At 45.6% G+C, this 23282-nt stretch overlaps 1 long non-coding RNA gene across 1 annotated transcript; it reads left to right on the top strand.

Moving 5' to 3' along the window:
• The first annotated feature begins 339 nt into the window (after positions 1 to 339).
• Positions 340 to 23014, top strand: LOC138413985 (uncharacterized). Its single transcript, XR_011246348.1, has 4 exons — positions 340 to 457; positions 2372 to 2498; positions 9027 to 9107; positions 22891 to 23014. It is a non-coding gene; the product is annotated as an uncharacterized lncRNA (long non-coding RNA).
• The last annotated feature ends 268 nt before the right edge of the window (positions 23015 to 23282 follow it).

Here is a 23282-nt window from a genome sequence, read left to right as displayed (position 1 = left end):
AACAAATGCATAAGCAGAGATTGAGTGTTTTCTGCAAATAGAAGCAAGAAAGGGCTTCATACAAAGAAGCCGTGTCCCAGCACAGACTGAAGCGCGACAGGAACGGGGTTAGAGACACAGCAGAAATAGAGTAGCCAAACCTAGGTGGTAAAATAAACTTCAAAACACCCAAAGGAATCAGATGACAGGCAAGCTTCTTAACGATACTAAAGAGGGGTTGCACGAGTTCTGTAGCGAGAAGAAATTGGAAACTTCTATCAGAATCTCACTGTATGTTATTTACAGTTTGCTCTTTGCTGACTGTATAGTAAGTGGTTTATCATTTTTCTTTCCACAGGGTGGGCTCATCATTTTCCATTAATTCTTTTGTTGTCTTCACAAAGGCCAGAACTAAGGGTTCTTTTACGGAAACATACCTGGACGAGGGGTTTGGACATCCAGCCTGGGGGCAGACCAGGTAAGTAGCTCCCCTTAGAGAATGGGCCTTCAGCATCTTAATTTCTCTCTAGGGATGATGCAAGTTAAGTCAGCACTATCAGCCCCCAGAACAGAAGATAATCAGTGGCTGTGAGAAAGGATGAATGTTAAAGTCCCGGGAACGATGTGGTTGGGACCGTCTTCAGTGAGACGAGGAACCAGAAGAATCTGGAAAGGGTACTTGTCGTCAAACTGGAGGGGTTGAGAGAGTCAGGAGGAGTGTTTCCAAGCAGCCATGTCTGCCTTTCATTAAGATGAAAAGCCAGATAACTTCCTAGTGCAATACCAACAGATCTCAACAAGGCAGCCCAAACTCACCAGCCCATCAGTTCCAATGGCAACGAGCCTGTGAGAATGGGATCTGACTCCCTTGTCTGCCAGGACCCGATATTAATTTTAGTTTCTGACAGAAATAAACAGGATTTGCTTTTCTCGGTGATTTAAACACACATAATTAAACAAGAAACATCAGGGCTGAAAGAGTAAAGTGCCGTGAACGACTTATTCTTTTAGCTTTCCTTTCATTCCTGGTCCTCCAGGGAGGCACCTCTCAGCTCCCCCACTGCTGGTGATTCGTTTTGGAGGAGTTTCTGGAAACTCGGCAGAGGAGAGGGTTAAACGACATTGTGGCTGAATGATTACATGAGAGCTGGGCTGAAACAGAGCCCTGCCCTGGCAGTCAGCTCCTGACAACAGCACGAAGTTACGTTATGTGGAAGGTCTCCTTGGATTTTCACAGAAAAGGGCAGATTATCAGCAAACAAAAGGATACAAAGCCCAGACCTTAAATTGCTAGAGAGAAGCTGGGTGGGAGAAACAGTCCTTGCCAGGTTCTGTCTCTTGGAGCCTTTGAGGCCAAATCCCATTTTGCACCAGATTTAATGGAGAATTCTTCTGAAAGTCAGGATCTGCCCACCGCCTTTGAACATCTTCCTTTAAAACGGTGTTAATGAGCTTGACTCCATCTTCAAGACCACGAGGCCCCATTGCTGCACCGGCAGTGTTGCCATCTATCTACCCAGGCCCTACCATCTGATGGGAGATTCAGTTTCACCCCCAATTTTCCTTTTTTATTCCTTTATCTGAGAAGAAAAGAATATTTAGACATTTAATTGTCATGTAACGAGATAACTATAACAAGTTAATTAGTTCTCAATTAAGTTGCATTTACCATAGCACCTGAATGTGTTCTCAGCAATTAGGGGCGTCTAATGAACTTGCAGTAGCTGCCTGCTTCCCACAGCCAGCAGCACCGTGAAAGCATCGCTCCCGGGATCTGAGGCACCATGTTCTCTAGAAAGCTAGCATCCGTGTATACATCCAACCTGTCTTAGAATCAACTGGATGTAACAGCTGGTCAATCCTCGAAACAAAAAGCCGGACCAGCTCCGTGAAAATGGAAACAAAGAATCGTGGAATTCATGTAACGGAAAGAGCACTGGCTTTGGAATCCAAGGGATATGGGTTCAAGTCCTGACTACTACTTTCTAGTGATGTGACTTTGGGCAAGTATCTCCCCAAATCTCTGAGCCTCAGTTTCCCCATTCCTATGCCAGGCATAACAGTAGGGAGCTTACTAAGATTCCTGGGTAGACTGGTCAGAGAGTGAGAGCAAAGCCTTACAGGTGTTGTGTATAGTAGACATTTTGTTAGTTTGTTCATGTCTCTCTGCAGGCTCTGTGGTTTTGTAGGATTTGGGCAAAGAGGTTACCTGGCTAACCATTTGGGGGGAGGGGGGGTTGTCATTTTAAGTCATTGCAGGAACCCCTAGTGACATTTCAATGTCCTGTCAGAGGAGAAAGCTCCCCGCAAGCATTATCAAAATAAGAGGGATGGCCAGGGGCTCTAGGTGGATAAGGGTAATTATTCATTTTATTCTGGTGTTTCCCTTAAGATTCAGCGAGATGGAGATCAGGAAAATGATGGGAGTTATCAGTCAAGCACTGGGGAGCAATCATGAAACTAGTCTCCTCTGGGGAGAAAACAGAGTGATGGAGGGGGAAGGAGGAGGAGGAGAACGGGTAAGTCTCTCAGAGAATCAGCATCCAGCCACAGTGAATGGGGTTCAGAATTCCAGCTCTCCCTCTCTATTCCTTTCTAGCCACGGGTTCACCTTTTGTTCAGCGCCCACTATGATTAAAAAGCCACATTGAGGAATCATCAGAAGGAGAGAAAAAAAATTTACAAACTAATTTGCATTTTAATGAATTTTTAATTGAACCCAAATCTGTTGTTTCTCTTTAAAGATGCAGCACTGACTCTTTTCCACCGCTGCTGTGGGCCAAGCAGGAACTTAATATGATAAAAACAATGATAATGTTAAGCTTAATTAGGTTTGAAATCTCTTCTAGAAAGGCTGCATGGAGTCCGGGAATGGTGAGCATTTGCTAGCAGCAGGCTAAGAAGCCAGAGTGCATTGGTAGATACCTTCTTCCTAAAACCACCAAGAATGCACCCAAATCAGCCAGGCACCTATGCTGGGCCAGGACACCATCAAACAGTTCTCTCCTGTCATGGTGCTTTTGGGTTTCTAGGCATGGGTACCAGGCAAGCCCAGCCAGTGGGAGGTGGACATTGGATTTCCACCCTGGCTTTGGTTTTTGTTATCATCAACTGCTTCACCTTTTGTTTATATCCCTTAGCAGGGTCACACTAAGGCACATAGATGGTGGTCTAGGTGATCCATGCACGCTTTGGGAGAAGGCGTTAAGAGGCCACCATTGAAAAGAACTGATAATGGTCTGGGATTTTATCCTACTTACAAGCTAACACATCACGGTTCCGTGGATGCTGGCAGAAGACATGACACTCCTGGGTCAGAGACAAAGGACTTTATTACTCATGGCAAAATCTGTAGCTGGAGCTTCTGTTTGTACCAGTTCTCCATGACCTACAGTCCCATGGAGGTAAAGGGAAGTGACATAGGTGGGCTTGGATGGCTGCTTCACAGGCAGTGAATTATGTTACACTGTGATTGGAGGATTCATCACTTTTATAGGGAGGGGAAGAAAGCCAGCTTTGGGGAGAGAGATGCTACCTCTTCCCTTAAGGTTAATCACTGAGGACACAGCTCTGGAAAGTAGTCCAGGTGAAGAGCAGTCAGTGCCTTGCATTCCTAGCACCCTTAGCAAGAACATACAATGATGCTCAGGGTCCATGGTGGCTTCCAATTCCAACAACCATGCCTATGTGTTACTTTCACAGTCAAGGGCCAGGTCTCAGTGGATTCGAAGGCAGTGTGTATAGTAGGTATAGTGGAAAGAGGTTTGTTTCTTTACTGGAAAGGAGTAAGTTATTTGTTGAAATTATTACTCAGGCAGTCCTCTGTTTTTTAGTATTTTTGCGGTAGATAAAATTCTGGAGTATTAATTGATGAGTACCACTCGACTCCAAATTTCTCCATTTGCTCCAAATGTCCTGCTTGCTTTCTCTCCTCCCTCCATCACCCTTTCTGAACCCTTTAGCCCCAGCAGTCAGATGTAAGCCCAGTTCCCCCAAAAGTGATGACCACGGCAGAGCCAGAGGAAAAGACATCACATACCTGGCTTTAAAGATTAAAGAACCACTGCACCAGAGTATGGCAGGAAAATTTGGGAAGGATGTTTGTTTGCCAAGCAGCTCTTTTTCTTCTCCAAACACAGACTAGATAACAACCCCAGACTAGATAACAAGCCTGAGGGCAGGAGAGAACCATCAGAGAGGAAGAAAGAGGTGTGGGTCCTTGTGAACTGTCCCCTCAGGCTGACTAGGGGGATGCCTACTCAATAGGACCCTCAGATAAATTTAAGGATAAGCTACAGTGGGAGCAAAATGGTGTCCTGGAAAATATGGTAGAGAGAACCTGAGAAACTCACAAAATTTCTTAGGGTGTGCAAGAACAGCTGAATTTTCCCTGTGGCCTAAGGTCAGCTTCCGCAGGTGGCCTGGTCATCAAGGTTGACGTAGGTTTTAGTCCAGCCTGTGAGGTCCAGTTTGTTCTTGCTCTCCCTCATATTATACCGATCTTCCCTGCCAGCTTATTAGTTCTGAGGACTTCAAGTGCAGTGTCAGACAACAGCCACACAGGGACTGCTTATAGTTGTGTAAGGTCAAATCCCTGCTGTAGCGCACACACCCACCTACCCATCCATGTACCCATCTACTCACCCACCTACCCATTCACCCACCCATGTACCCCTCCATCTACCCAGCTATCCACCCATCTACCCATCCATCCATCCACCTATCCACCCACTCATCCATTCACCCATCCACCTACCCACCCATCCAGCCATCCAACCACCCACATACTCACCCACCTACACATTCACCCTAACCCCCCACTCATCCATCCAAGTGGTTCTGCCAGTCTTTGATTTATATAGGTCACTCTGTTTCCATCTAGAAGGAAACGTCTGGAAAATGGTGGGCCTGTAGCATGGAGAGGAGAGAAGGAATTTAAGAGAAGTTTCTCCTCCATGCTTGCTCCAATCACTGAACTCTTTCCTCCCCCAAATCCTTTGAACTCTTAAGTCTACTCATCCTATAGAAGCTGTATGACAGAAGAGGGAAACCAGACCATTTTCACTGTTGCCCAGACTGGGAAGCAGGATCATGTCTCTGCAGGGGAGACAGAGAAGCCCTTCCGATTTGACAACTCTTCAAATGCATCTCTTACAATAGTGACTCCAACCAGAGAATCAATGAATCACACCAAACAAACCTAGTTATTTTTAGTACTTCACTTTATATAAGGTGAAAGTACAAATGTTTGCAATTTTCCAGCGGTCTACTGGGAATTTTCAAAGATAGGTGTAGAAAATATCCTGAACATTTTATTTTATTTTATTCTAAATTAGGATCCAATCTAGGGAAGGCAAAAAATCTAAAGAGTTGCCAGAGGATATTCAGATACTTGATTAAGATAGGATCATTGGATGCTTGAAAAAGAATAATTGGCTACCTATTTATCAAAGTGATTATTAAATATTTTTAAATAACAGGCTTATAAAACATCTGAGCTCTTTTTATATGATGAACTGCTTTTTCATAATCAAGGACATAATAAAGTAAACATAAAGCTCAGATAGAGGGATAGAAAATTATTCTGGTAAGACAAAGAATCTTTGCTATCTAGGAAGATTACACAGAAGGTAAAGAATATTCTTTTATATTATGGATAATGACATTGGTCAGTAAATCAAGGAAGCCAGCCCTTCAAAGCTGGGAGAACTTTGTCAAAATGTTAACATTTTCACGGCTTCTTTTCAGAGTCAGGTGTTATAAACCAGGGCAACTAGATTTCACTTTCCAAGTTGTGTCCTTCCCTTATATCTTGGAATAGACTTGCTTAAAAAGTGAAAGCACACAGACACTTGTATTTCTGTCACCATCGCTCCTAGTATTGTCTCAACCATCCATATTAATTATGACTTCTAACTAAAGTAACTAACTTCTATTTCACAGAGCAAATTAGGGGGTAGATAATGAAGGACTGTCTGTCATATATGAGTATTTTAGCAGACTAACAGAACTTGTGATACATACAACACAATTTTATATAGCTACAGACACCACTTTTACACTTTAAAATGAACATGTTTATTAACATGACCCAAAGATTTAGCTGTATAGCTTATAAAAATAAGAAGCAAAAGCACATATACTTTAAATTATAATTTGTAATCAAAGTCTCATTATTCTATCTTATCTTGAAAATAGCTAAGTATCTAAGAATTATCCATTAATTAGCTCACTCTGATATTTGTCCAAGCTTTTAATTCACCTAAAGATGTTAGAAATTGTCTAAACTGGTTCAATACAAAATATAATTACTGTTGATATGAAAAGGTCAGATAATGACTCAATTCAGTTGAATGCAAATTTACATTTTTCATAATCTTAAACCTCATTGGGAGTAATGTTAGTTTATTTGATTAGTAAACCTATATACACTTAGGAGACTCAGATTTTGTTAGGAATACAAACCCAAGTAAAATAAAATGTACTACGGTATTACACTTAACACTGATAAATCAGAGAAAAGATATAGCTAGTGTTTCTTGAACTGTGATTTGCCAACATTTTCTGTAATTATGTGTTTGGTTCCCTACAATGTTTCTGAGCTAGCAATTTATGTAAGATGGATTTTTTCAGGTCTAGCACGTTGAAGTATCAGAAATTCAATGTTTCTCTTTCCTGGGAATTTTAGGAATATTCCACTTATATGTTGATTTTTGTTTATAAACAAGTCAGAAGAGTGCTCCCATAATTTAAGAAACAGAATATCTTCCAGAGGTAGGAAAATATTTTATATTCTTACAAATGAGAAATCAAGGCCCTTTTCATTGATGGACTAACAGTCATATAGAGAATTTGTAGCTTCAGCTCTACAACTTTAGCCAGAAGTCAAAAGTAAATACAGAAACACAAAAAGTCACTGGTCCATATTTAAAAGATCCAATCTCCTTCCTTGTAGGCTGACATTCTTAATTGAGCAGAGCTTAAAATAGTCAAATAGACAAACTAGGTAATCTGTCACCTGTCTCACCCAACAGAGACTCTAACATCCCTCTACAGAGATTACTACATGGTCAGATCATAAAACCAAAATCCCAATCATTACTGCCACCCCAGGGATTCATTTATTGGTGCCAAGGGAACCACAGACAAGACAAAGATACCAAATCAGTAGAAAGGAAAAACCTTGTCTTTCTGCCTTTCCTCTTGACTGACCCTCACGTTCAGAGCAAGTTTCTGCTGCTATGACCTGAGTCACACAGGCAGATCTGGGGAGCAGATGGTCCAGTGTGGTCCTTTGTGGTATAAGGCAACACAATTGGTGTGTCGATCTCAGTGTGATGCTCTTAGAGTGACAGAGCAAATGCCACACTGGGAGCTAACTAACACATGTCTGAGGCAATAGAGAAGGAGGGTTTCCCCATGGACTTAGAATTGGTAGGGAGCTTAGTGATCTTCCCACCCAATGTCCTCATTTGCAGAAGGGGAAACTGAGTCCCTCAGAGGCCAAGATTCTCTCCCAGGGTCCCACACCAAGTTATAGGTAGCTCCAGGGCCAGGAAATGCAGACCTTCTGTCTTCTAATTTTCACAACCAGTGATGTTCATAGTAAGTTACATCATGTGGCCAAGTTATTTTTCTGGTACTGAAAACCCCTAAAAGTCTTCATATGTATTCAACACCCTGGTCAGTTATTTTCACTGCTTTTGTCATTATCAGGAGTCTGATTATTTGATTCTGTAGAAGATTTAGAGGAAGCCAGATACTGTGTGCTCAGAAATGGTCTCATTCTTTTCTGGATCAAAGATAATTATAATAATAGAAATTCTATTCATGAGTCTGTTCTGTAGGCTGGATATTCTACTATGGGCTTTACATTCATTCTCTCATGCAGTCCTTTACAATAACCCTTCAAGAAGGCACAGTCATTGCCATTTATAGATAAGCAACCTGTGGCACAGAATGGGAGAGTGATTAAGGCCAAAGTTTCACAGGATTAAATGCCAGTGCTGGGATTTGAACTGGGATCTGATTCTTGATCCTGAACTCTTGCCACGTTTGAAGAATATTAAGTCAAGATTCTGGAAGGTTTTGAAAGTCAAGTTACTCAGTCTGGATATTATTTTTCAGGCAGGCCTTTTCCAAGGCTTATTCTATAAGATATAGTCTTGAGATTTTAGCAGATGTTTCAAAGGACAATACATCTCTGTAGCCCAATTCATTGAGAAGACCCCAAAACACAGGAAACAGGTCTGTACTCCCTTTAATATGCTACTGTACATTGTAAAACACAGAGAGGATCTTATCTGCAGCGTCTCCCCCAAACTTATTTGGCCGCATTTCCATGCTCAGAATATCATCTGTGGACAAACTACAGCAGTGGAGAGCCTCAGATAATTTCTGAGCAGAAACGTAGTCAGATCTGTGTTTACAAAGGCAACTGAGGCAGTGGATTCAAGCATGGACACAGTGGTTTCCACCCTCTGGGAGACCAGTTAGAAAGTAGCTAATTCCACTGAGGTAGAAAGAAAAAGAAAAGTAACCTCATTCATCCGTCTGCTAATGGGCAGAGTGGGATCCAGGGACCACGATTACCAACATGTTTAAAATCCTCGTCCAGTTAAAAACCCATCCTGCTTGAGACAGCACTTTGAAAACCATGTACAGCTACACACACACACACACAGATTAGCAAAGACTAGACATCAGAGATGCTGTGTGAACACACAGACTCCAGCCTTAGTTCATCCTGTGTCTAGACCTCAGCCCGCCCGCTGTGTTGATCCCAGTTGTCAACACGCACAGTCTAGGAATGTAAGCTCCCACTGCATCAATCCAACCACCAGGCTCACCACGGACATTCATCCGCCACATCATTCACAGCTCCCTTCTACACCAAGACCAAGCCTGCTCATCCAGAGACGCCATCCGTTGGCAAAGTATGTCTGTGGCACCATCCAATTCTCCACCCACATGGGAGCACTCGAGGCAGTGAGTGTTGGTCATGGGTCTTGTCAACTGATGTCGTCTTTTCTTGTTTCTCTTGGCAGGTGTAGGTGTGTGTGTTTGGTTCTTTGCATCTCCTTACTCTTCCCATCATAACAGACCTTGCCGGACTCTCTGGATTGTGGGTGAGTTCTACTAAAAACATGTCTCATTGGGAATATGGGACTATTTGGACCATTACTTTCGTGATTACCTTCTAAGGTTCGGTTAAAACAAACCACAGCAGTGTATAAGGGGAACACCTAGGCTTGTGGTGGAGGGGACAGACTAACTGCTATAGAACAAGATAGAGTGGATGGGATTCCTGACTCCATGTCTTAATAGCCATGGACCTTGGACAAGTTATCAACCCTCTCTAAATTCCAATTTCCAAACATCCAAAATGGGAATCTGGGACTATTTCTACAGTGGGTTTAGGGATTAAAAGAGGATAAAGCACTCAATAAATGACAGGGCCCGACATCTGTCCGCAGGGAGGACTTGGTGGTTAGTACAATTGGCTTCTGCTGCTGGCACAAATCTCTTTCCTATTTCACTTTGCTTTTGCCTGTTAGCTAGTCCCCATTCAGGTCCAGTGGTTCTGATGGCCAGGCAATTGCCTTTGCAAGCTTATCCAGATGTTCCAATTCTAGCCATATCTGATTCATATCTCTGTATCAGGGACCTAAATGAAAATTGCTATGAGTCTCAATTCCATCAACTCTGGAAATTGCTGGGCTCCAAACTCTCCCTCAAGGGAGACTTTTGGCAACATAACTTAGATTATAGTTCAGCTCATGTTTAGTGAACACCTGCTATGTGCTAGGCATGATGCTGTGCTTTCATACAAGTTATTTCACTAAAGTTACAGAAAAATGCCAATTTTACGGTATCATCAGTAGCTTGAGGTAGCATTTATACATATATGTCCAATCCTAGCAGGGTAAAACTTCTCTTTTCTGTTTTTTTCTTTTTAATTAATTAATTAATTAATTTTTGGCTGCACTGGGTCTTCGTTGCTGGTGCCGGCTTTCTTTAGTTGTGGCGAGCAGGGACTACTCTTTGTTGCGGTGCTCAGGCTTCTCATTGCAGTGGCTTCTCTTGTTGCGGAGCATGGGCTCTAGGTGCGTGGGCTTCAGTAGTTATGGCTCGCGGGCTCTAGAGCGCAGGCTCAGTAGTTGTGGCGCATGGGCTTAGTTGCTCCGCGGCATGTGGTATCTTCCCAGACCAGAGCTCGAACTCGTGTCCCCTGCATTGGCAGGCGGATTCTTAACCACGGTGCCACCAGGCAAGCCCCTCTTTTCTGCTTTTAGGAGTAATATTCAATATATTTATCAACGTGTATAGCTTGAGTTCCAACCAATCAAAATGAGACCCTGGAGGATGGCACCTGGGCAGGGTCGGGGGTGGGGGGTATTTGAGGACTGCAGCTATTTACCAGCTGGAATAGAAGTATTTTAACAATTCAACTTTCAATATTTTAACAATTGTTATGACTGATCTTGGTCAACCTGGATGAATATTAACCCCATCTTCCTTCCCAATGGTTCAGACATTGGAGAGATGGCGAAATATTCCTTTACCTCCTTCAGTTGCTGTTACGGGAAAATGCAGGAAGTGTTACCCTTGGGGCTCCAGGGACAGAGAATGAAAACAAGATCCATGGTTTCTGGACTTTGGAGACAGACAGAAGCTGGGTGGGCTAGTTGAGGCCATGTATATAGTGGTTAAGACCTCCAGCTCTGGATCACGTGGACCTGGTTGGAGGCCTCCCTCCATTACTTACCACCTGTGTGATATTGGACATGTTATTAGCCTTGCTGAGCCTCAGTTTCCCTGTTTATGAAATGATGATAATAGAACTACCTCACAGGTTTTCTATTTTCTTTTTTTTTTTGCGGTGCGCGGACTTCTCACTGTTGTGGCCTCTCCCGCTGTGGAGCACAGGCTCCGGACGCGCAGGCTCAGCGGCCATGGCTCACGGGCCCAGCCGCTCCGCGGCATGTGGGATCTTCCTGGACCGGGGCACGAACCCGTGTCCCCTGCATCGGCAGGTGGACTCTCAACCACTGAGCCACCAGGGAAGCCCTTTCTGCAGTTTTATGAAACAGTATAGATAAGTCTCTTAACACTGTTATTGGTTATTAGTGTAACTGGAATAATATTTTCAAAATACCCGTCAAAGTTTTCTGTCTTCTCAGAAATCCAGTTTTCTGGAAATTCCCTGGCGGTCCAGTGGTTAAGCCTCCGTACTTTCAATGCAGGGGGCGTGGGTTTGATCCCTGCTTGGGGAAGATCCCACATGCTGTGGTGTGGCAAAAAAAAAAAGAAGAAGAAGAAGAAGAAAGAAATCCAGTTTTCTTCTTTTGACTTTTATGCCCTCATTGCCTGAGGGAGGGAAGACCAAATATGTGGAGGAAATAAGATTTGTCAGAAAGGAAGAGGAAGCAGAACGCCTGCCATTGCTGGGGGGCAGAGAAAGGGGGAGGGTGAAGAGTAAGGTGTCAGACATGAATGTCCTTGCTTCCTTCCCCCTCCGATTCCTTGGGGAGACTGAGGAGGATTTGTAGAAACATTCGAGAATTTGGGTGAGTCTCAAAATAGGAGGGTTTGCTCGCTGTTTCCCAGAGGGTAGCCCAGGAGAACTGCAGCCTCTCAGAGAAGGCCTGCCCTCGGCATGGACCAGTACGGAAGGTGCCAGGCTGACAGCCGGGGATGTTTGCCCCCGAGAGAGGGCCCAGCTCCCTTGTTGCCCAGTTCCCATGGCATCTGGGGCCCCGGAAGTTCCTGCTTGTTTCCCCTGGTGGGGGACACAAAATAATGAGAGATCCCAGCGTGTAGAATATCACTGGGAAGTAGCCCCAGCACGTGGGGACCTAAGTGGGGGCTTATGGCAGGGACTCCAGATGTCACCTTGGACCTCAACAGGATTCCCAAGAAACAGACAGTAGCAGTTGCCCCTCAGTGAACACCAGCACAGGAAACCCAGTGAGGGCGTGAGAGGAGGGACGACCTAGCAGGGTGCATGTGGACCCAGAGGATGGTGGGTGACCAGAGGCTCCCTCGTTACCATTGCGGGGCTATGCCAGCTTGGGAGGGAGAAGGGGGAGGGGAAACCCCTTGAAATGGGAGCTGAGAAAGAGCTGAGAAATTGCTACCACTTCCCTCCTGCCCACCTCTGTTGTCTCCAAAATGGGGACTCAGATGAGGGCAGTTACAGACATTGACTCTTGTCGTATATTAATTAATAGGTCACACCAGCTCTTATTAACAGCAACAACAATGATGCATTGTGGCAATGGTCAGGTGCAAGGCAAGAACAATGCAACACCGGGGGCTTTGATACTTCCCATCAAGAGGGTGTCTCTGGAGCACCCCATCACACCCCTCTGAGAGGGCCCCCTGGCAGCTCCCCTCCCCCAAAACCTCAGGGACCACAGCCCGGCTCCTCTGTCTTTCAGCTTCCCGGCTTCACCCTGCCCCTTTACCTGGACCTGTTTGGATTGGTGACCTGAATTTACACTCTTTTCCCTGGTGCACCAGATACCACCTTCCAGTGTATCTCTAGTTTGCTTCTATTAGAATCCACCTCTGAAATCGTAACATTTCAGACATCCCATTCTCTGATCACAACCCTGTCTCTGCTCGCGTGTGTCACTAGTTATTCATCCTCCTTCAGACAGCCTGCCCCTTGACCTATCTATTTCCCTCTGTCCATCAGCAACTCCCATCCTCCCTGCCCAGAGTCCGGGATCCATCCAGAGTGTCAGCCACTCTCTTGCCAGCATCCTCAACTCAAGCCCCTTCATCTCACCCTCCTGGCAAAATCCAGCCACGCACCACTTCAACTCTTAGCCCTTTCTGTTGAGCATTGTGAAAGGAAAACAAAAAAATCACACAAGCCTGCAAATTGGGGCCAAGATAAATTCCCAATATTCAACCAGAAGTAGAGCTGTGACACCGCCCAGGATGACTTCTATTTTCTCCTGTCAGCCCTCTGTCCCCATTCTTCAGTGGCTTTAATTTATCACACCTACACCCACCCTGTCTCAGCAGAGGATCTTACTTACAGTCTACTTCCAGAGAAAAGTAACACCGCAAGCCAACGTCCTCAAAATGCCCTCAGGCTTCCTCACACCTCCTAATGGATTTATACCTCAATGTACCATTTCTCCTTTCCCTCTACATCCAAGGCTTCTCCAACCCCTGTGCTTTGGACTTCATTCCCTCCTGCCTCCTCTTCACCCTTGCTCTATCCCCCCTTTGGCCCCATATCTTCAACTTCTCCTTCTCTCCTGCTCCTTTTCCCTCCACATTCAAAGATTCTGAAGTCATTTCTACCCTAAAAATAAAAATAAATGAAAAACAAGCTCCCTAGGCTCCACATCTCCCCTCTAGCTGCTGGCCCCATTCTTCTTCCCTCTTTTCTTAAAATAGTGTTTTTTACTCATTGCTTCCAATTCCTCATTTTTACCCACTCCTGGGTCTCTGCAATCCACCAGAATCCCACCACCCCACTGAACGTGCTCTAGTCAAGGTCAAAAACGACTAACATCCATGGTCACTACATCCAATGATGTAGATCGTACCTTATTTGACCTTCTGGCACTATTGCTCCCTTTACAGAAATGCCACCTCCTTTTGATGCCAGTTCACACATTTTCCTGGATCTCCACACACCTTGCTGGCTACTTGGACTCCATCTCTGTTTTGGAAGAAGGGCTTCTTTGTCTCTGATGATCATCCTTTAACCCAGTGGTTCTCAGAAACGTGAGCATGCATCCGAATCATCTGGAGGGCTTCTTAAAATACAGGCTCCTTGGGCTTCCCTGGTGGCGCAGTGGTTGAGAGTCCGCCTGCCGATGCGGGGGACACGGGTTCGTGCCCCGGTCCGGGAGGATCCCACATGCCGTGGAGCGGCTGGGCCCGTGAGCCATGGCTACTGAGCCTGTGCGTCCAGAGCCTGTGCTCCGCAACGGGAGAGGCCACAACAGTGAGAGGCCTGCGTACCACAAAAAAAAAAAAAAAAAAAATACAGGCTCCTGGACCACACACCCACAGAAGCTCTAATTCAGTAGGTCTGGGGTGGGTCCTAAGAATTCACATCTCTACTAAGCTCCCAGATGCTGCTGACGCTGCTGGTCCAGGGCCCACACTTTGAAAACCACTGTTCCCAGGTGTTTGTCTTCAGCTCCTTTCTCTTTTCTACACCAGTGGCTCTTGACCCTGGTTGCACATTAATATCACCTGGGAAGCTTTAAAAAAATAGGAAGGCTTGGACACCCAGGCTGAGTTAATTAGAATAGCCAGGAAGGGAGCTCAGGCATTTGAAAGAGCTGCCCAGGTTGTCCTAATGTGTTGCTAGGGGTGAGAACCACATCACCCCTGGTGATTTCATCCACCAACATGGCTTCACTTACTCTCTCAATGCTAATAATGACTCATAAATTTCAGACTTTAGCCCAGAAGTTGGTCCTGAGCATCAAAGCTGTATTTCCAGTCACCTGCTAGACATCTACCCTCCAATAGCTCACAGAACCCTCACATTTACCATGGCCATGCTGGAACCCACTATTACCTACCTACTTCTCCTTTGGGGTTTTCCATGTTCAGTGCCCACCCAGTTGTCCAAACTAGGAAACTGATGGTTAGAATTTACTCTTCCGCTCTCTATTAGTTTCCTGTGTCTGCTGTAAATAAATTTCCACAACTTGGTGACTTACAACAACAGAATTTTTCTCCCACAGTTTGGATGCCAGAAGCCCCAAATCTGGTTTTGCTGGGCTGAAAGCAAGGTGCCTACAGGTTTGCGCTCCCTCTGGAGGCTCTAATGGAGAACCTGTTCCTTGACTATTCCAGCTTCTGGCCAGCATTCCTTGGCTTGTGGCCATATCACTCTAATCTCTGTCTCCATGGTCACACTGCCTTCTCTGTGTCAAATCTCCCTCTGACTCTCACTCATAGGATGCTTGTGACTGCTTTTAAGACTCACTGGATAATCCAGGATAATCTCCCAATTTTAGGTTCCTTAATTCAATCACACCTACAAGGTGCCTTTGCCCTATAAAGCAAAGGGCATTTACAGGTTCCAGGGATTAGGACCTGCTATTGTTGGGGGCCAGTCTTCAGCCTACGACAAGCTCCTTCACCCCCATGCCTGCATCATAATTTAGTATCCCAATTCTGCCCATGCTACTTCCATAGGTATCTCTGGTGTCTCTGTACTTCCCTCCACCTCCATTGCTGTGTTCAAATCCAGGTCCCATCACCTCTTGCCTGAACTACACAGTAATCCCTTAAGTGAAGCCCTGTCTGCCCTCTTGCTACCCTCTAGCTCCTTTTCCACAAGGCAGAGTAATTTGCCCCAGAAGGTGATGCTGTTCCCCTGTTTTACCATCTCCAGTGTCTTCCTGTGATGTCTATGTAAAGCCCATTCTCTTGGTCCTGGCTTTGGGATTCCACTCTGGAATCCCACTGCACTTTTCTCCCTGCTTATCTATGCCAGTCTCTTGGTGACTGTGATCTTGGAGCCCTGCTACACTCTTTCCTCTGCCTGGAACATCCTTCACACAGCCCCTATTGGGTCCTGGGATAGCTTTCCATGGCTACCTATGCTTCTTCAATCATAGACCTAGCGCAGGTCAGTTGTAACCAAGGTTTAATTTTCTGTTTCTCATCTAGACCGTAAGCTTCAGGAAAGCCAGGCCTGATTTGGTATTGTTCTTCTCTTTCTCAGTGTCGAGCACAGTGCTGCCTCAGTAGGTATCAAACAGTGTTTATTGGATTGAATTCCCATGACCCTTTCCAGCCCATTGTGCTTTAGGGTCTCAGGGACACCATCTGGACTATTTAGACAACACTATTACACAATAAAAAATCAGTTCCTATTCACAGAAGCCCCAGGTGCATGTTTCTTCACATCATTGTTGGGGCTCACCTGTGTATTCTCTCTCTGTCACATGGTTTTGGGAGAAAACAAACTGGCACGATGCTGGTTTTCTCTGATTGGCTGGAGAATGATCCCACATCAACTCTGAGCCCTGAATCTAGTTCCTACACTCATAATTCCAAGCCCTTGAGCTGGGCCAGACCCTACATAACCCATAATCATGAATTTAAACAACATTGTACCTACAAGACCCAGGCTTTATGTTCCTGGTCCCTGCCTGCTGCCTTTCCTGACACTAATGACTACATATAGGGAAGGGTCAGGGGCACGGGTCAGATGATCTTTAATGACAAATGAATCCAAATAATTAGTGGGGGATCATGCCATGTCACTGATACTGCATAAAATGCAGATAAAGAGCCCCAGGCATGGTAAAATTCCAGATGCCCTTACCTCTTGCCCAACTTCTTTCCTCCTGTTCCACTGCCTTCTTCCAGATCTTTTAACTTAACCTCCCATTCCCAGCTCTTTGCCCTCTGCACTGATCTCAGAGTTTAGGATATACTCTCTCCATCTTGCTGGCCTGGATATCTTATCAAGCACCTAACTCCTAGAAGTTCATTATCCTACCAGCCTGTCCTTCCCTAACCCCCAAAAATGGGGATGGGGAAAGTGCGTGCATGCGTGCGTGCGTGCATGCGTGTTTGTGTGTGTGTGTGTTACAGAGCAGCTTAAGGATTTTCCTCTTTGCTTTTGGTCTACAAGACTTCTCCCTCCTTTGGTCCCCTGACAAGACTCAGCGTAGAAGACCCTTTTCAGTGCCACTACTTTGCTGGTGTCATTTCCCTACCTGTTCCTCCACTCCCCACCACATTTCAGGACGCTGGCTGCTACATGCTGTTCCTGCCCCTGGAATGCCATTCCCATCTTCTCTGCCTGCAAATTCCTGCCCATCCTTTGGGAATCAGCTCCAGTGCCCCTTGCTTTCTGAAGCCTCCCCATCGCTGCAGGCAGAAATAGACGTCCCTCCTTCCTGTACTCACAACACCACCATTGAGCTGTATTAGAGCTCCTGCACCATTGTAGGCTAGGGGCTGTTGGCAGTTGTCTCCCCGACTCAAATGTGAGCTTGCTCAGCAGGTCTCTTTCGTCTCTGGATTGCCCATGTCTGGCCCGTGATTGGTGCTCAGGGTTTGTTACAATTATTCCTGGACCAAGAGGAGAAAAGTCCCCATCCAGCAACGCTTGCTCAGCCTTGGGCAAGTAGGGTAAGCGGCCCTCCCAGAGCCTCCTCCCCACTCATCCTCCGCCTGCTCCCACTTCTTTTGTGATTTAATTGGGATTTGGTGCTCCAGCCTCTTGGCTGGCGCCTTTAGAAAGAGAGTCATCAGCGGTGAAAGCTCGCCACATCGCCTCATACCTACAGGGCTTGCTGAAATGATGCCCGTGCCCCTGCCTTCCTGGCCTCTCCAGCACCTGCGCCAAGCACACAGGGACCATGCTATGCGTTGGATCGGAGGGCAAAGCTGTTTCGAGAAGTCCCCGCACCTGGCGGGGCATTATCTCAGTGGTGTTGGAGCTTAGGAAATTAATGACAAGGGAGGGAAGGCACTGGGATCTCAGACTCCCAGTCGGGTCTTGGCAACCCCTGAAGCTGGCAGTATTAGGGAGCTAATGTGCTGACCGCGGAAGCTCAGCTGGTCTCCCGTCCTGCGCCCCGCGTCACTTTTTCTTCACGCCGATGAGATGCTGGCGGAGATGCAGCAGGCACGCTGCTGCAAATGCTAAGCATGGGCAGCTGTGCCAAGATTTGGAGGAACAGATGATTCCCTTGCAGCCCAAGAGGCTTAACCCATCCAGCTACCCTCACTGATTCAAATGGAAATCTAGAAGAAAACTGATGCTGTTGGTTACTAACCATGTGCCAGGTACTTTATATTGTTTACTTCACTTAATCTGCCCCCAAACTCTGAGGCCTTTGCCTACCATCCCATCTGGCAGAGGAGAAACCCAGGGCTCCTGCGGGTACGTCACCTCTCACAGCCTGACCACCTCTTACCCTTCTACAAGCTGTGTCCCGCACAAGGGCTTTGGCCAAGTGATCAAATGGAGGCTGAAATCTAGCCACATTCTGGGTGTCAAACTCTCCAGAGCCTGCCTTTCCCCAGAGACTGGCTACCAACCCTGCTTTGCAGCTAGGACTAGGGCTAAACCAGAGTTGGTTTAAATCCTCAATTGGCTATCCTGCCTCCCTCTATATTTCAGTCCTAAAAGCAAACCCCAAACTTAGGTGAGGGCAAAACAAACAGAAACCAGGGGAGACTCAGTTTTGCAAGGAACAAGGATCCATTGACCTAGTCCCTCTGCCATCTTTTTTTTTTTTTTTTTTTTTTGCGGTATGAGGGCCTCTCACTGCTGTGGCCTCTCCCGTTGCGGAGCACAGGCTCCAGACACGCAGTCTCAGCAGCCATGGCTCACGGGCCCAGCCGCTCCGCGGCATGTGGGATCTTCCCGGACCGGGGCACGAACCCGTGTCCCCTGCATCGGTAGGCGGACTCTCAACCACTGCGCCACCAGGGAAGCCCTCTCTGCCATCTTATTTCTTCTAATCACAACCTGATAATTTGTTTGTGAGTCCCACCCAGCTGCTTCTCATTTTTCAATATAAACTTCTTTGGGCTGCATTTGGGTAGGATAGGGAGACTGGGACACATGTTATTATATCATCTTTGCTTATTTTTTTAAAAAAACAATCATTAATATTAATATACCCTCAATAACAGGTTTGTCTTGGGCATAAGGCAGCTAGCTTGATTGGTTTCCCCACAGCTAATACAGTTGGGGTTTGAAGGTCAGCATCTTCATGGAATTGCTATAAACAATACAGTTAAGCCTAGCTGAACACAACTCCAGTGCTGGTTTGATTCCTGCCTTCTTACTGCCTCAGCCTCTGCCTCTATCTCTACCTTCTCCAGCCCATCTTACAGACCTCTGACAGATAAGCCCTCATAAATCAGTTAGTTCATTGTTTTTCTTCCCAGCTCAAAAGCTTTAAGGGGGTCCATGAAGTCCTAACTTCATCCTCAAGTGGTTCTCAGAGTGTGGTCCCCAGACCAGAAGCATCAATATCATCTGCCAGCTTGTTAGAAATGCAAAATTTTAGGGCTTCACTCCAGATCTCCTGAATGAGAAACCCTGGAGGTGGGGTCCAGCAGTCCAGCATTGGAACCGCCCTCCAGGTATTTCTGATTCTAAAGTTTGAAATCCTGACCTCTTTGTTACCTTCCACTCCAACTAAATCTATCCTCTCCCTGCTCCTGGTCATGGGCTATTTAATCATCTTTTTTTTTTTAATTGAAGTATAGTTGATTTACAGTGTTGTGTTAATTTCTGCTGTCCAGGAAAGTGATCCGGTTATATATATATATATATATATACACATATATTCTTTTTTATATTCTTTTCCATTATGGTTTATCACAGGGTATTGAATAGAGAGTTCCCTGTGCTCTACAGTAGGACCTTTTTTATCCATTCTATATATAAGAGTTTGCATCTGTATTTAATCATCTTCATCTCTGCTCTTATGGTGCTCACTGGTGATAGCAGCAGCTGGTTTTCTCCCCAACCTCCATCCTCCTCCCCTTTATTGCCAATAGAACTGTATTATGGAGACACCGTTGTGCTTTGCTAACAACATTTCCTTTGCAAGTAGGTGTAATCATAGAATTAAATTCTAGCTAATGATTTTAAGTGGAAGTTTAGAGGGAGGGACCTCTGAGAAGGAAGGACAGCTGGGGTAAGCCCCTTTTTGTCTTTCCACTTTTTCCTCTTCTTTCTAACTGCTACCTGGAATATGGATAGAATGGCTGGAACTGTAGTAGCCTTCTAGGACCTTTGGGAGGAAACCTTGACAGGAAGGCTACACACGGCCAAGCAGAAAGGTAGAAAAAGCAAGGGTCCTTTGAAGCCACCATGTCAGCCCTGGAATATAATCTCTGGACTTCACAGGAGAGAGGGAATCTCTGTGTGTAGAAACCATGAAGGTTAGGTTTCTGTTGATAACAACAAAAAGCAATTTCTAACAAAATGCCTTCCAAATTTCTCTTTATTTATGCATATCCAACCTGTTCTTTAAGGCCTGGTTTGTTTCACATCCTATTAATTTAGCAAACACTGGGGAGCATCTCCTCTGTGCCAGGCCCTGAGTAGGTCCTGGGAATGACAGGTGAGCACAGCCTCATCCATGCTGATGTGATTGAGGACTCGTCTTTCTCCCTTGCAGTCCATGAGCCTGTCTGCCATTCAAGGGCAGAGCCTCTGGCTCATTCATCTTTGGCTATTAACCCCTAATGTGGAGCCTGATGACTGGGAGGGGCCTAGTAAAGGTTTGTGACATGAAACAGTGACTGTCGTGGACTCCTCTAGAAGCTTCACCTGAGTTCTCTGGTCCACATTGATCAGAAGGGAAGTGACATTTACCAAGCACATACTTTATGCCAGGTTAGGCAATTTTTTCCACACATGATTTCTCTCCTTCCTCCCAGCCACCCAGCAACATTTGAGTTATCATCCTCATGTACATTTGGGGAAATTCAGCCTTGTTGAGATAAAAATGATTTGCAGGCTCATTGTAGCTCAGCTGGTAGCTGATAGAAATGGGATTGATACCCTACTGGGATGTTTTCGGTTGCAAGGAACAGAAACTCCAATTTAAACTGGCTGAAATGATAAAGGGAATTGATTGACTTACAAAGCCCAAAACTTTCAGACGTAGGGCTGGCTTTAGGCAAGAGTAGTTCTAAAAGGTTCCTTCTGTCACAATCCACAAAATTCCTGAAGTTCACTTGATTGAATTAACTTGGGTTCCTTGCCCACTCCTGAACCATTTGTGGGGTTGATGAAGATGCGATATCTTAGGCTTACATGAATATTTATGGCTTCCAGGCAAGTGTACAAATAGAGGCTTCTAGGCAATAGCCACCCCCCCCTTTGCTCGTCCATCTCATGCTCCATCCACATGGCGAAGGGCTTTTTACACATGCATGTGGATACCCCGCCCTCATGTTCAAGCTCTACACCTGGCCTAGACGTGGGCCCACTGGCAGCATGATCTGCCTCTGGGAGGACAGAAATGGGCAAGAGACCAGTGCAGGCCCAGGAAGTAGAGCCCTGATACCAAGGGCCTGCTCTATAATGGGAGCTGTAGGCTCCTTGTGGGTCTGTTCCCCCAGTCCCCCAGACTCTCACATTATAGTAAAATGCATGCTTGAAATGGGGTCAAATGCTGGGCACTCTGAAGTGTGTGGCCCAAGGCAGGAGTTGTGTTGCCTAATTGCCGTTCTGGATACAGTGATTAACCTCAGCTAGTGGGGCCCATCTCCAGAGCTGGAAGTAACATCATACCCACTCAAACCTCAGGCCTGCAGAGTAAACTGGAGTGTGGCTTGGGAGGGATGTGATGGGAATGGATGCTGAACGGGCAACCACCAGCTATCCCTACAGGGCTAAACCATGATGCCTGTTAGCCAGAACTTGCAGGCAGGACCCATGTTTTGTTCACCACTGAATTCCCATCACTAGTTGCAGAATCTGGCCCAGTGTAAGTGCTCAATATATATTTATGAAATGCTGAATGAATAAGAAAGGCTTCCTCTTATCCCCATCACTCATAGTTTCCATCATATGTATCTTGCATAGTCTAAATCTTTTTGCTTTTGGCCATTTCAGGTAAACTCTCTAGTTCCCCTAAGTCGAGCCCCTGAGACTCCATTCTAAGATAGGGGCTGCAGGAGGACCTGGTGTGGTTCCTTCCCTCAAAAGAAGTGGCATCAATCAAAGCAGGACACATGTTTCAGAGGGAAGGTCAGTCAGTGACTAAAGAGCACCATGTCTTCCATAGAGCCCAGGACCTCCAAGAGAGAGTGTAAATGAGGGTGGGGTGCACATTCTTCAGCCAGTTTTCTAGACTTTCAGATGCTGACATTAGAATTTGATCACACCAGATGTGTAATTTGGCCAGGCACCATGAAGCACTTTGCTTTTGTCCAATTTACCATTATCAATGGTCATCCATGGAAATGACTACACTTTGATGCTCAAAATAGCTGGCCCTGTCTTCACTCCTGTCTCCACAATCAACAAGGGTCAGCCCTGTGCTCCTCACACACCGGCTCCCAGCAGCACCTTTTCTGAAAGGGAATTTTCTTGTCTCTGTGATGAGAACAAAATGTACGTTACCTCCTGCTTCCCAGAGATAGCACCACATTTTCTGAGACGTGAGTTTTGACCTGTGATAACAGCCATCTTCAGATGAGGGCCTGTCCCTGGACAGCTGGGTCCAGGGCTCCCTTGAAACAATAGTATAAAACACACCAAATGTGAGGCTGCTCTACAGATAAACTCAATCTGGTTCTTTTAATCCTTTCAGTCAGTGATTTGAATCAGCACATGCCTAACCCTGGAGGGTGTGATGTGACCCCCATATCCCAAAGTCCCCAAGTAGGTTCCAGGGGCTGACAGAACCTATATTTCACTTAACTTATTCTTGACTTGAGTCCCCTCCCTATTCATTCCACCCACCAGTTCCTCCTGAATCAGAAGATTGGTCTAAATTCCCTGAGGTATTTCTTGGAGGACTGTATGTACAAGAACTACATTCCAAAAAGTTCTCTCTGAGTGATTGGTCCATAGCAAGTTCTAAATAAACAGGAGCAAGCCTCATGGGACCATAAATTCATGTTTACAATATTGTCTCTTATCTCTGCAGCCCCAGCACTGGGTGGGTATTATCAGCTTGTAATTAGTAAGGAATGACTGATTGATTGAGTCAATGAATGGATAAATTCACTGTCCCTGGATTCAACAGGTATAACCCAACTCACTCTTCCCCCAAGGTTCAATTCTTCCTTATACTGTAGCCTACCCAGATGGCACAGTAATAGCTACAGTCTCCCACAGTTCGGGATGTCTCAGCCTCAGAGAATTGTCAGTCCTGACATATTCAATATTGTCTGGTTCATGGGATTTATCTGTTACAGGCCCTGGTATGGAGAAAAGCACTGTGAGCTGAACTGGCATGCCTAATGTGCAGTTGTATGCAGTCCTGGTCTTTACTCTAGTTCTCATCATTGCTACAGTGGCCAGAGCTGCCTAGCAAAAGAGGCGATAAAAGTGAGTATCCAGAAAGTCAAGGCCTGATTTAAACCTTGTGCTTAGAACAAATGTTCTCTAATTTATATTGAGACACTGATAACAAAATGACATTTACAGTTTTCAGTGTCAAAAATGAAGGGGAAAAGAAATCAAATCTCAGATGCCAGGTCTTACCAGTAAAGGATGTAAAACCCATACGAAGTACAAATGACTGTTTGACAGACTTCTGATTGATGGCTGAGACATGGTTACATGGTGTTTTAAAATTGACAGGACC

Source organism: Delphinus delphis, chromosome 2, assembly GCF_949987515.2.
Source record: "Delphinus delphis chromosome 2, mDelDel1.2, whole genome shotgun sequence".
In the NCBI taxonomy this organism is placed as follows: domain Eukaryota; kingdom Metazoa; phylum Chordata; class Mammalia; order Artiodactyla; family Delphinidae; genus Delphinus; species Delphinus delphis.
The sequence above is the reverse complement of the archived record's forward strand: the minus strand, read 5'-3'. Positions and strand labels throughout refer to the sequence as shown.